A 14,964-nucleotide genomic window follows, 5' to 3' on the forward strand; every position below is an offset into this window, starting at 1 on the left:
GTGCAGCCAGAGTGGAGAAGCCTAGAGGCAGGCTTTCTGAACTTTCACCTGGAAGTACATAAGAATCACCTGGGAGGTCTTGTTAAAATCCTAGTTGATTCAGAAGGACTAGGGTGGAGTCTGAGAGTGAGAGTCTGTGCTGCTAACAAGCTTTCGGGGATGTGGATGTTGTAGTCAGAGGGTCCACTTTGAATGCCACTGCACTGACCAGGGGACCACAGCTTTATCCTTATTCATTGCCAGCCCTGAGGCTTCTCCGGGGAGTTAATGCACCCCAGTGGATTTGGAGCATGATGACGTGTGCTGAAACCCTAACTTTATTGCTATAGCTATATGAGGATTAGGGCAAGGTGCCCAGATGAGGGCCTCAGTACCCGCACCTGTAGAACCCGTCTGCCCAAGAGCCTTACAGGGTCAGAGGAAGAATAAAGTGGCATCATTTATGTGAAATGTTTAGTTGAAAATATCTTTGTCTTCTTTTACCTGCCACCGAAGGACACACCTCCCACGCTCAGTGATGCAGTGATGTCTCAGGGCCTCTGATGTGGTTGATTACTCTCAGCAACCCTCACACACCAGCACCCCGCCAGTTCTGAGATCCAGTGTGCACTGGACATGTAGCTGTGGAGACCCTCCCAGGCCAGGCCAGTGAGTTCACTCAGAAACAAGCGACTGCCAGATGTATAAACACGGAAAGACTCAGAAGGCCCAGGTTCAGATCTTGGCTTTGCCCCTTCCAGACACGGGCTGAATCCACACTCAGGTTCCCATCAGCCCTCGTAAACAACCAGCCTCCAAATCACCATTATCTGAGGCAGTGCTGGGCTGTGGCACTGCATACTGGTGTCTTCTTCATGTGGACCCCACCAGCAGACAGTGCCCCATGCAAGAAGGCAGTGTGGGTGGGCCCTGTGATAAGGTGAGACCACCTGGCACTCACCCTGCTCCATCACTGTGAACCATACCATCCGCTGAGACAGTGGGGGGCATGCAATCTTCCTGTCCATAGTGGCAGAGCCCCAGATCCTCCTGCCCCAATGGGGTTCTGCCTCCTGTTCCCTCACACCTCAATTCTGGGCCACAATCCAGGCAGTGCCTCAGAACCCCCTGGTGAGTTTGGAGATTCAGATCCTGGGTCCCTCCCCTGACAATTCAAATTGAGCAGGTCTTGGGTGAGGAGGGAAAAAATCTACCTTTTCTTTTAAAACTCCAGATGGTGCTGATGCATGGTCAGGGCTGGGAGCCACTATCCCCAGTGTCCTTGTCTCCCCTTGGCCTAAAGTTCTCTAAAGAACACTGCGCTGTGAATCAGAAACCCCAGCTTCTGCATCTTAAGCTGTGACTAAATGTGAGTCAGTTAACAGAGCTGGGCCTTAATTTTCTTATCTGCAAAATAGGAACAGTGAAGACTTGTCTTAGAGGAGTATGCAGGTCAAAAGAGTGGAAAACACTCTGAAAAAACAGATATAGCACACAAATGCAAGGCGCTCTGACAACTGTGCACCCACCAGCATCCTCCCAGAGGCTCTCCACGCCTGAAGTCCCTCACCCAGCAGTGCCAGCTACCCCGACTGGCGGGTCTCAACCTTACAGCTGGAGCTCTTCTCGGCCCCAGCTCCCATCCCCATGCCTTTGCTGAATTATAACCTCCAGGAGGGTTGTTCTTCCTTCTCAGGTTCAAAGCTCGCTTATCCTTCCACAGCCATCTCAGTAGCACTTTCTCCAGGAAATTGCCTCTTCCTGTACCAACCTCATCTTCCTGGCAGACTTTGTGTCCATGCGTGTGTTGGGTTGTGAGCTCCATGAGACAAGTACCTTCTCTCATTGTCTCTATAGCCCCCCTCCCCAGCACCTGGGACAGACCCTGGCATGTAATATGTGCCAATAAAGGTCCTTTATAACACAGAAAGCATTGGTCCTTGCTAGATAGCCAATAAATGCAAATTAACACAAGAGGTCCTATTTTACACTTCCTAAATTAGCAACCGAGGGAAACAAATGATAATGTGCGCCACTGACAATGTTGTGTTGAAACTGGTACACACATTACTGCTGATGTTGAAAATCAGAATGACCATTTTGGAAAGCAATATGGCAGCATATATCAAGGGTTATAAAAATGCTCATTCACTCTGACCCAGTAATCCCACTTGTAATACTGTATCCAAAAGAAATCATTCAAAAGAATAACAAGCGTTATATATGCATGTAGATACTCATTGCAACATTATAATAGCCCCAAATGGAAAACAACCTAAATGTTCAACAATAGGGGAATTGTTAAGCAAATTATGGTATATAAACTCAACGAACTATTACGCAGCCATTTAAAATATTTATGAAGACTACACTACATGGAAACTATGCTTATGGTAAAACACAAAATAAAAAACTCAGAATATAAAATTATATGTACATTATAACTATGTAATAAAAATGTAGGCATGCCGACAAGGATCAGAAGGGACAACGGGAAAATGAAATTAATTATTGCATTAAGTTGGTAGGACAAGTGATGATTTATTTTTATTTTTGAACATTTCCTATAATTTTGTTACAATGCCATTCTCACAGCACAAAAGTTAGGTAGCCAAATAATAAATGTTCGTCAAATGAATACAAGGAGAGAGAGAGGAGGGGAGAAGGCTGATGTTTGAGGGCTCTCAATCCTGTCCTGTCTCTATCCTAGAGTATCTTGGGCAAGATTTTCTGTGGTCTGAACAAACAACGGGATTCTGGATGGAGCTGAGCCTTAGAGATATGTCACCAGGCAACCAGAATTGCGCTGCTTTTTTGGGTACTTCTAAGTGATTCTGGGTACTTTTGGGGAGAGGGTGGATTTTCTCAGAGTCCCCCAGCAGCCCATACTGCCCTGCAGTTTACCCACGGGGGCTAAGCCAGGGAGGGGTGCAGAGGAAGTTCAAGTTCAAGGTGCTGGGGATGTTCGAAGTCCTCTCTGCTGGGGCCATAGCTATGGGAGACAGGCTGAACCTGGACAAGGAATGAGAAGCCTGCCTCTTCACACCCAGCCCTCTTGACTTTCAAGCCACAAGAAACCACACATCTTGAGTGCCCGAGACAGTCCCAGTTTTCACCTGCTGGCTTGGCATAATTATTAATAGCCCTCTTTGTCTCAAAAGTGTCCCAGTTGGGACATGGTCATGTTATTTAAATCTCTTTAGAACAGGAAAAGAGGAGAGGAAAGCTGCTTCTGTGACTGACAAATGGTGGTAATGGTGATGGGGGTCTTTCTCCTGGGGGTCCCAGCCCAGAGATGACAAGAAATGTTCTAGGTGGGCCCTGGGTCACCTGCCCCCCGCCCCCCCCAGCATAGGCCTTCCTCTTTTCCCATTGCTCTGCTAATATCTACACCCCTCCTGGGGCCTCCTGCTTCCACTGACGGTGTAACTCTCCTGCTTCCTCTGGGCACAGCTGTCCCTTTCCCTCCTCTGGCTCCCTCCTGGTAGCAGAGATTTTCAGTTTTAATCAAGTATTCCTCCCTGTCTCCCCAGCTGATCCTCTGCAGAGCCAGTTGAACTCTTTTCTCTGTTCCTGCGAACATTTTTCACCCGTCCTTTCTCCAACCAATGTTATCTCAGCGCTAAGCGGGATCATAATTCTGCCCACTGTCAAGGGAATTCTCAGCAATCTATTGCTTCTGACAGTGACAAAGTTCTTCAGGCTCAGACACCTGAGCACACACTCAAATAAATCCAGGAATGACTTTCCATGTACACAGGCCACATGTCTGCACATGCCATGTACAAAATGGCAGGTATTCACATGATATGTCCTGAACATGCTACATTTCCATATCGCACACACCACATATATATCAAAAACTTCACGTGTAAGACCCACCGCGCATAGACTTGTGCTGTGGAAACATACATGACATATCCTGCACATGTTGTGTACATGCCTCAGACCACAATTCATTGTGCACCTCAGTGCACATCACACACACACACACACACAGAAAGAGGCTTTGCTTGGGGTTCCTGCAATGTTAAGATCCTGCTCAGGAAAAAATGCTGAATTCTTAGCACAGAGGCCATGTTCCCCACCAAGCTGCACAAGGACTTTAGCAGGGAACATTCATTACTGCTAACGAGCATTACACACCTAATTAATTCCCAGGCTTGGTCTAAGGATCCGGCCTGGGGCCTGATTTCCATCTGGGGGAAAAATAAATGGAAATGTAAAAGGGCTCTCGTGCTGAGTTAGTTGGACTTAGGGCCCACGTGCACTTTGCCCATCCTGTTGTCATCAGGCTATTGGAATTATCAGCTCGATGTGAGAAAAACAAATGCCTTGTCTAAGTGGAGGGAAGCTGGGTTTCCCATCTATCCAACTTTCTGAAGATCAGGACGAAATCCTCCAAGGTAGAATGTCTTATAAGCATCTTTTGATGGGTTCTGTGTTCCACTCAGGTAAAGGTACCTTGACTTTTGCATGAAGAACAGCTCATTTTCAGTGTCCACCAGTTCACATCTGCTATGCTCCAGTGCATGCTCCTGAGTGTTTGGGGGTGATTTGTCTATTGTGCACAGCCAAGACCTTCTATGCCCAGGGCTGGCTTCCCTCCATGAGATACAGCAGAGAAGATGCAAGCCTGCTGCCTTGGGAGGGAAGGGCCTGGGTGAAGGGTTAGCCAATTTGAGGTCCTCTTGGCAAATGTCACATTGAGACCAGCACATCCTCCCCCACTGACCCCAGGCCAGCATGCCACCACCACCAGATCAGAGATGATGTGCAGGTTAAGTCTTTGCCATGTCAGAAGTACTGCTCCCATATTGAGGAATTTGCATGGGGGGAGGCTGGGAGATGGGGGTGGTGGTGGGAGGGAGGAGGAATGAAGACCATCCATGGGGAAATCATGGTGGAAAGGCAGTGAAGAAGAGTGGTGGAGAAGCTGAGCCTGCCCTGGAGGCAAATCCACATTCTGCCACCAATTAACTATGTAACCTCTTGGCACCTAGTTATCTTCTTTGGCCTCAGTTTCCAAATGTGTAAAATGGGGTAATATCACATTATAGTACATGCCTGCTATGGTTTGCATGTGCCTCCCAAAAAGTTTATGCTCTGGAAACATAATCCCTCTGCCCTCACGAATTAGTTAATTTGGCCCCATCCTTGTGAATGGATTAATGTCGTTCATTATTATAGTAGGTTTGGAGTGGGAGTGGCTTTACTATAAAAGCAAGCTCTCTCTGGTTCTCTTGCCCTCTAACCATGTGGTGCCCTCTGACATGTTATGGTTTAGCAAGAAAGCCCTTGCCAGATGCAAGGCCATGCTTTGGACTTCCCAGTCTTCAGAACCACGAGCTAAATAAACTTCTATTTTTAAAATTTCAGATTAATATGAGGGCACATAAGGTTAGGTTACACAGTTTGCTTTTGTAAGGTTACAGTCCGGGCTGTGGTTGTGCCCTTCACCTCGGATGTGTGCAATGCACTTGCTGGGTGGGAATTTACACCCCTCCTTCCCCTCCCTTACTTGAATTTAATTGAGTTTTTCTGTCACATGAGCATGTAGTTCTTCATCTACTGGTTCTAATTAAGTGCTGAGTATATGTGATGCTTGTTTTTCTCCTCTTATACTTCACTTAGGAGAATGTGCTTCGAAACCTCTAGTTTTAAAATAAATTACCCAGTCTGTGGTATTCAGTTATAGCAATAGAAAACAGACGATGACAGGAAATTGGTGCTGAGAAGTGGGGTTGTTTCAGGTGTATAGATAGCTGAAAATGTGGAACTAGTTTTGGAACTGGGGAATGGGTAGAGGCTGGAGCAGTTTTGAAGAGAACGCCGGAACAAGCCTGGCTGCTGTGAACAGAGCAGTAAGGGAGATGCTGGTGAGGGCTCACAAGGAAGACTCGGAAGGTCTGGAACTTCTCAAAGATTACTTATGGTGATGGTGATCAGAATGTTGATAAAAAGAGGGATGTCCCAGGCCATTCTGATGAAGTCTGAGACGGAACTGAGGAAAAAGGTATTAGAACCTGGAGCAAAGGCCATCCTTGTTCTAAAGTGGTAGAGAACTTGGCTGAACTCTGTCTGTGCCGGAGTCTTTATGGAAAGCGGAATTTAAGAGTGACAAACTAGGACATCTGGTGGAAGAAATATCTAAGCTGCAAAGCATGCAGTCTGCTACATGGCTACTTTTAACTGCTTATAGTAAAATCAGAGAGGAAAGAGATGATTTAAAAACAGAATTGACAATTAAAAGGGAAGCAGAGTAGAAAGATGTAGAAAATTTGCAGCCTGGTCATGTAAAAAACTGAAAAGGCAGGATAGGAGAGGAGGGAATCCAGCGTGGCCCAGAGACTGTGCTAACGAGATAACTAGGCATAGAAGGAAGCCCGTGCTGTTCACCAAAGCAATGGGAGAAAGGCCTTAAAGGCATTGCAGAATTTTATTTTATTTTATTTTTTTGATACAAAGTCTCACTCTGTTGCCCAGGCTAGAGTGCTGTGGTATCAGCCTAGCTCACAGCAACCTCATCCTTCTGCCTCAGCCTCTTGAGTACCTGGGACTACAGGTACCCACTACCACGTCCAGCTCATTTTTTCTATTTTTTGTATAGAGACAGGGGTCTCGCTCTTGCTCAGGATAGTCTTAAACTCCTGACCTCAAGAGATCTTCCCTCTTCGACCTCCCAGAGTGCTAGGATTACAGGAGTGAGCCACTGAGCCTGACCTATTTCCCTTTTGTTATGGGAGTGCCTGTCCTATGCCTGTCTCACCATATTCTGGAAGTAGGTAACTTGTTTTGATTTCCCAGGCTCACACCTGGAGGAAGTTTATCTCAAGATGAATCATACCATGAGTTTTACCCATACCTGATTCAGATGAGATGCTACACTTAGGAGCTTTGAGTTGGTGCTGGAACAAGTTAAGACTTTCGGGTTATTGGTTGGAAGGGTTGTCTTTTGCATACAAGAAGACATGAATTTTGTGGATGCCATAGTTTGAATGTGTTCCCCAAAGTTCTTGTGTTGGGAATTTAATCCCTTTGTCCTCATAAATGGATTAATGAATCAATGAGAGCTCTGCCCTCCTGAATGGATTAATATTGCCATTACAGTAATGGGTTCATAGTTGTTGGAATGGCTTTGTTATAGAAATGAGCCTTCTCTGGCCCTCTTGTCTTCTCGCCATGTGATGCCTTCTGCCACAGTACAAGGCAGCAGGGAGGCCCTTTCCAGCTGCCAGTGCTATGCTTTGGACTTTCCAGCCTCCAGAAACATAAGCTAAATACGAGTCTTCTTTCTAAGTTATCCAGCCTGTGGTATTCTGTCGTAGCAATGTTTTCCAACTTTTTTTTTTTTTTATTTCATGGCACATTTGAACCTATAGTTAAACTTCCACGGCACACTTAAATTGTGTTGATCCAGAAAAAAAAAAAAAAAGAGTAAGAAAAAGAATTTACTCACTGTGCTTTGAACTTCTTTCAAATATAATTTAATGATCTTTAAAATTTTTCATGGCACACCTAAGATCCTCTCATGTGGATCTTTAATCCACGCACACTAGTTGAAAAATCACTAACTTATACCAAGAGAAAACAGACTGACACTACCTCCGGAGTTTGTTGTATAGTTTAAATGAGCTGATGCACACACAGTATGTAGCAAAATGCCTGGTGTAGAGCAAAAGCTTCAGAAGTAGTAGTACGGTAGTTGTTCGTTTTATTAGCAGTATGTTATCATTTCTTCTGATATTACTGCTACTACTGCTACTATCAATAGGCCACCCAACTATTCCCGTTGTGTAAACTCCTCAGCATGGTGGTTAACATTCTGTATAATGGGGCCTCACCTGCATAGTCAACCTTTACTTCTCCAACACGGCTTTCTGTAGGCCGATATCCCACACCCATTCCCACCTCCGTGCCTTTGCACATGAGGTCCCCTGGCCTGGGAGGCCGTCCTCTGTTTAGCCAAATTTTATTTCTCCTTCAAAGCCAAAGCTCTTATCCAACTTCCGCTGTGAACCCCTTCCTCCAGCGGCTCCGAGTGAGGTCTCTCCAAATGTGTTTCTGTGGTGTTTCTCATGACAAAGAAATGCTTTAAACACATAAAAAATAAACAAACCCATGTATCTACCACTAGGATTAAAAAAGAAAAGACAAATTACAATACAGCTGACGTCTCCTGTGCTTGCTGCCTGAACGTGTTTTAACCAGCATCCTGAATGTGATGGTTGTCACTGTCATGAGTCTCTTCCTGCTTTTACCACATATAGATTCACTATTAATATATATTATAGTTTTACATGTTTTTAAGCTTGACATATATGTAAGGAACCCGTAGCACATGCTTTGTGTGCTATGAGCCTACCTGCTTCCTGCACAGCTGTGGGGACACTCAGGGCACCCTGCCAGAGGCCTCTTTAGCTCTGTGATCTCTCTGCTTTCCTGCCCTGGGCTTATCCCTAAATCCCAGGAGGCTGCTCAGGCACAGCCAGGATGACCAGGAGCAAGCCTGGGGGCAGCCCTCAGTTACCGAGGGACCAGAGACCGTGATGACTGCCCCAGATCCCTCCTGCAGAGCTGTTTCTCATATGCATGTGGCATAGTTCCTCATGGGGACCCCAGCGGGCCTGAGCCCTGGCTGCCCTCGGCAGTGACCTGCTCGGTCATGCACCCTTTTCTGGCATTCTTCCTCCCAGTTGTCTTCTTGCTCCTTCATTGTCCTCCCTAGGACAACTCCCGAAGGAGCTCCCTGCACACGGGCTCTGCTTTCAGGGAAACCAAGCTAAGGTAGCCTTACTTTTGCCCCCCACATTGCTTTGGGGTCCATATAGCTCTATTTCAATGCTCCAGAGAACGCAGGGGTCTGAATATATATCCGCTTTCCAGCTGATGGACATTTGTGTTGCCTCCAATGCTTTGCTGTTACACACAGTGCTGCAGGGGGCATTCCTGCCGGTGCATCACACCCCGCCTTAATTACTGTTTCATCTTTGACGCCATGTCTTCCTAACTAAAGGCAAGTCCTAGAAGGCAGTGGAAGGGAGGGGGTGGGGCGGCAAATTAATTCACCAAGTACAGTAGAACCTCCATAGTTGACCACCTTCCTACATTGACCATCTCCTTAAGTTGGCCTAATTTTCAGAGACTGAACATGCATCATATGTACGTATCAATACAGATGGCCTCGTTCCTTATGTTGACCAGTTTGTTACAGTTCCCTGGGTGGTCAACTTATAGAGATTCTACCATACATTCAGGAGAGAGCTGGTAATCTTCAATGGAAGCTGAATTCAGCTTGGCACCTCCTCTGTTTAGGCAAATTTTATTTCTCCTTCAAAGTCACCATCTTGGCGCCACCATTTACTCTCAAATGATTACTCATTTATTTATGCAGTAAGTTTTTATGTGCCAGGCACATAAAGTGGGGTAACAGGCCTTCATCAACTTTCCCTTCACCTTCTGACTCCTCTCTGAATTTTGTTCCTCTCCCTTTTTCTTTCTTTCCTGATTCCCTGGTTGGGGGTGGGGGTCCTCCTAGGCCCCAGAGACCTTTGCAGAAAAGGGATTATGGAGGCAGAGGCTGCCTGGACCCCCACCTGGCTGGTCTGCTATCCTCACTAGCAGTAACCTGAGCTATTTCTTAGAACAACACACTGGTAATGACATTTCATGGCCTGTTAACCTGCACGCAGATGATGATGCAAGCAGCAGCTCCAAGTTCTTGCTGCTGGTCAGGCCTGGGTGATATAGGAGGGCAATGGAAGACAGTCCTAGCAGCGTCCAGCCCTCTAATCATACCCACCTGCTCTGGGCAGGCCCTCCCTACTCTCCTGGGCACAAAAAAACTATAGCATTTACCATTTCTCATACTTGTCATCAGTCAATGGATCAGTGAACATTTATTGAACACCTACTATAGTCAGGGGATAAATTAACCAAAATGAGCCTGTGGGTTTCCCATCTGAGCTCTGCTGCTTGCTTAGTGGATGGCTTCAGGCACGGGACTTAACCTCTCTTTTAACCTCAGTTTCCTCTGCTATAGAACAGGGACCAGAACAGCACCTGCCTTACAGTTTGCTGTGAGATCAAAAATAGTAATCGTGGGTAGGGATGTGCACATAGACCAGTGCCTGGCGCTCCTTGAGGATTAGTATTATAGCCTGGAAGTTCCGCCCTACCCATCATGGGTGGATGGGGCGAGGGGATGGGGAAACAAAGAAGCTCTCAAACTGAGGAAACAGGCAGTTCTCTGCCATCAGATCTCCCCCAGCATCCCGGGTGCCCTGTGGATGGCAGGACTTTATTTCCTTCCTTAGTCTAGATTTTTCTCCAACGTAGGGAGGAAGGAAAACCATCTTCCTTATCAGATGAAGGGTCTCCAGCAATAGGAACAGTGTCCTTACCAGCCTGGCTGCTGCCTGGAACCAGCTCTTTCCTGGAAGGGCAGGTGATGGGGACAAGGACACAACACACCCTCCACCCTGCCATGCCTAGGGCCACATGGTACCAGCAAGTTTGAATATTTAACAGAACATGTGAAAACCACTGGTTGCAACAGTCAAGAAAAATTCTTTTTATTATCGGCTAATGGTAGCACTTACCAAAGCAAGCTTATATGTAATAAAACTTTTTTATTATTTCAGTCTTGGCTTAGAGAGGCAGAAAAGGAAGACAAGCCCAGAACCAGGGAGAGCAAAGAGAGGAGTAATTAAGAAGATTAATAATGGAAACTTCCTAAGAATATTAGCAATGATAGACCGAGGCACACACCTGGCTTCTCTTCCAAGATGGGGTGACTGGGAAAAGTGGGACTTCTGAGCCCAGGTTTGGGGAGATGCTTACACTCTGGTGCGGAAGAAAGAGCGGGCCTCGGGGGAGAGCTAGATGCTTCTCCTGGTTTTGTTATTAGACAGGCATGTCACTTCTCTGCCTCCAAGCCTGTTTTCTCTGTAAAATGAGGGGATATTTAGGGAATGATCCTCTAAAGTCCCCTCAGAGGCTAAGGCTTTGCATTTTTATGTTGTTAAAATCCATTTCACTCTTTAGATTATAGCACTTTAGTTTAACCAAGGTGTTTCATCGATGTATGTCCCACCGAAACATGGGAGGTATAACACATTTGTCTCCATTTTACTGATGAGAAAACTGGGGCCCTGATGAGCTTGGTCCCCACTGCTCCAATTACAAACCCAAGGTCACACCTAGCACAGAACAGATACCAGCCTGAACCCCAGTTCTGCCTCTAATGTTGTTCCCACCATATGATGTGGTTTCTCAGAGCAGATGATGGGAATCAAGCCAAGTTCATGAATCCAATCACCTGGGTCTCGCTGGCACCTGTGCTAAGCAGCACCAGGCTCCACAGCAGGCAGGGGTGGGGGGTGGAGAATAGGAAGAGAAGGGAGAGCACCGAGGGAGGCTTAGTTTAAACCTCTGGCCCCTGCAGAGCTTTACAGCTCACTCAGGGCCACGATCCTGCTGGTGCAGTCTAGGAAATGGTTCCTGAACTGGGGTCCCCAGACCAGCAGCACCAGCACGAGTATCTCCTGCAAGCTTGTGGATGTGCAAAGACCTCAGACCTCCTGTATAAGAAATGAATGATAAATGGGTCCATTTTATATTACAGAGGATCCTCTATCTGTCTGTTAGAACTAAGGAGTTTAAGATTGTTGAATGCAAGAGTGACACAATGCTGAATGCAAGAACTCACCTGTATTACAGGATACCAAATATAAATTATAATGTAAAAAATCTACACTTACCACAAAATTATTGATACAAGACACTAGGATTAAAGTAAATCTAACCCCCAAATTAGTAAAATTATAAAACTATATATATATAATATATATTTTAGAGACAGGGTCTTACTATATACTCCAGACTGGTTTTGAATTGCTGGCCTCAAACCATCTTCCCACCCCCAACTCCCCAGCCTCTCAGAGTGCTGGGATTAGTCACCATGCCCAGCCTATGAAGCTATATTGAAATACATAAAGTAGGCCTCAATAGAGGGTTAGATTTACAATACAATGTTCATGAATACATATTATATTTATATAATAAAAAGTTGACTCAACTCCCCCCCAGTTTTTCTTTTTGAGGTTAAGTAAATTTGTTATTAAATACCTTCCATAACTCTTCAGCTGCCTAGAAACAAAGTGTGGCCACACTGTGGAGGGACCAGCTACATTTTGGATCCAGAGTCCTTGAGGCGTCAGGACTTTCTCTAGAGTCTGGAGCCAACACTCCAATGTGGTCCTAACTTCCCATTTCTTACTCTCATTCTCTCCTTAGTGACCACTGCCTGGTAGAGCAAAGACCAGAGGTGAATTTCCCTGAAAACCAGAGGCAAAGATGCAATCTTAGGAAAAAAGCACACATGAGGGTGTTCAGAGAGTCACCCTGCCCTTGTTACAGGCAGTCCCGAATTACAGACATCCAACTGGGGACGACTCACATTCAACAACAGAAGCTATTACAGGTAATAGGTAAATGCACCTGTTCCAGCTTACATACAAATTCAACTTAAGAATAAACGTATAGGCTCGGCCCCTGTGGCTCAATCGGCTAAGGCGCCAGCCACATACACCTAAAGTGGCCGGTTGAATCCAGCCCGGCCCGCCAAACAACAATAATGGCTGCAACCAAAAAATGGCCAGGCGTTGTGGCGAGCACCTGTGGTCCCAGCTACTTGTGAGGCTAAGGCAGGAGACTCTCTTGAGCCCAGGAGTTGGAGGTTGCTGTGAGCTGTGATGCCACAGCACTCTACCCAGAGGGACAGCTTGAGGCTCCGTTTCAAAAAAAAAAAAGGAATAAACGTATACAACCTATTTCTTTTGTAACCTGGGAACTACCTGTAGTACTTTTATACTGTTGGCTTCCCATCCCACTGGTTTTTCTAAGAATATCTTTAAAAATTTTAAGTGTATCTCACATGCAACGAATATTCTGTATGCACTGTTCAAAGAAAAGTAATAAAATAAAACCCTGATGTGTTCCTTCCAGTGTAAGGATACTGCCGACACTTGGGAAACCCTCTGTGGGCTCTTTCCCCCAGTCACACACTTCACGGTGCACTATCCGGAATTTGTAGTAACCATTCTTTTGCCATTTACTGCCCCAACTATCGGAAAACTCCTTTATTTAATAAAATAAATCATACCGAAAGTCCCTGTGCACAAATACATCGAATCAAGATGCCTCTGGGTGACCAGGACTGGGTTTAAATCCCAGGCAGCAACGCCTCCATCTCGCCCCCTAATGGTGGCACTAAGCGCACAGTGAATACTAAGTATTTCCTGAGTCCAAAGGGCGGTTAGGCAGGTTAATTTGCATACCCATAACACACTGCCGACAGTACAACTGTTTTCATGGACAAACACACTTCTGTATTATTTGATTTTTCTAAAAATAAAAATTCCTGTTTGCAACATTTTTTCCATAAACTTTTCCAGCAAGAACTCTTGTGCGTAAATAGGCACCATCAGTGTACAGGGAGTTGCTGTTACCCGAGAATTGAATGACAGGTCTGTAGCAGCATACTCTGGTTTCTCTTCAGATCGCATAAATCTTTCGCCTTTTACTAAAGATTTCCGTGGAGAGGAACAACTCTGAGTCTGAAACCAATTTTTTGAGGTCTTGCCTTGGCAAGGCTATCTGACTGGTATGAAAAAAAGAATGTTTGTGGAGTATTTTATCTATTGTGATAGCTTAAAGTTATAGAGAAGTTGTGAGTTAATATGGGCTGTTGCCTCCATATTTTGGTTTTTTCATTTTGATTCTCATCAGTTAGATTTTTTTTTTTGTGATTTAATGCATGTGGTGTTATCCCCATTTTAGTTATTACAAATGAGATACGGGGAGAGTTCACTTAAGCTACCTATCATTGGGGTCTTAAGTTTAAACCTGCAACCTTCATTTTTTCTGTTTACACTGCACCTCAGCAGCAGCTCCAAAGTCTAGCATCTCCCGAAAAGGCAAAGCTGAGTCACCTGGCTCAGGGTTCCGAAAAGCCAAGATGGAGTGACAGTTATCCTTTTCTGATCACTATCTTGTAGCAAACCCTTCCCCAGTGTCAGTTAAAGTGCTGGAGCTGCTGGTTTTTCAACATTCACTGAGGTTTAACAAATGATAAAGCCAAATGTGGTATCAGAGGGGCTTACAGTCTGACTAGAGAGAGGAAGAGACCCAGTTGAAAGTTATTAGGTGGTGCCCATAGTAGGGTACCAGGGAACAGACATCCAGGCTGCAGCATTCGAACCCCACCCCAGCCAGCTAAAAAATGACAACTGCAACAACAAGAAAATAACTGGGCATTGTGGTGATCACCTGTAGTCCCAGCTACTTGGGAGGCTAAGGGTGGAGAATTGCTTAAGCCCAAGAGTTGGAGGTTGCTGTGAGCTGTGACATCATGGCTCTCTACTGACTCTATACTGAGACACAGTCTCAGAAAAAAGAAACAGTTACTAATAGCAGACAGTAAGTGGCTAAATACCAAAGTGAGTGGTTTAGCAATCCAGAGAGGAGAAAGAAAGCTGAATGTGACCTGGAGCCACTTGGAAGGGCTTTCCCAGTGAGGTAGCAGGTGGCAGGTGGGTCTTTGGAATTCAGATTAAGTACCTGTGTTGGTGGTGGCTGTAGAAGGAGGCACTTCAGACTGGCTCTTCACTGGGGCTTTAATACAATCCAGATGTTTCACGGTTGCTTCCCTGGCCCCTTTCCCATATGATAATTATCTTTTAATGACACACATTAATGCAGATTGGGTACACCGGAAGTCTAATTCATAGAGACTGCATATTCAGTCCTCCAGGACCCCTCTAGACCCTGACCCCCAAGCCTGGCAAGGTGAGGCAGGCACTCAAGTGGGGGTGGGGACCAAGGTCCAGGCCAAGGGCTGGTTACATGGCACAGAGGTGGCTGCTCCAATGAGGAGAGGAATTCCAGCATCTTGTTCATCCCTCTTTTGGAGCACTCGTATCA

The 14,964-nt window shown here is 45.7% G+C and overlaps 1 protein-coding gene and 1 non-coding gene across 2 annotated transcripts in view; one reads left to right on the plus strand and one right to left on the minus strand.

Moving 5' to 3' along the window:
• The window catches only part of MEGF11 (multiple EGF like domains 11), a 248,752-nt gene that overhangs the window by 131,580 nt on the left and 102,208 nt on the right, over positions 1-14,964 (minus strand). The gene's annotated exons all lie outside the window — the stretch shown is intronic.
• Positions 13,521-13,636, plus strand: LOC111723466. The gene has a single exon (XR_002771993.1). It is a non-coding gene; the product is annotated as a U5 spliceosomal RNA (small nuclear RNA).

Source organism: Otolemur garnettii, unplaced genomic scaffold (genome assembly GCF_000181295.1).
Source record: "Otolemur garnettii isolate 467f Iridium unplaced genomic scaffold, OtoGar3 scaffold00011, whole genome shotgun sequence".
Lineage (NCBI taxonomy): Eukaryota > Metazoa > Chordata > Mammalia > Primates > Galagidae > Otolemur > Otolemur garnettii.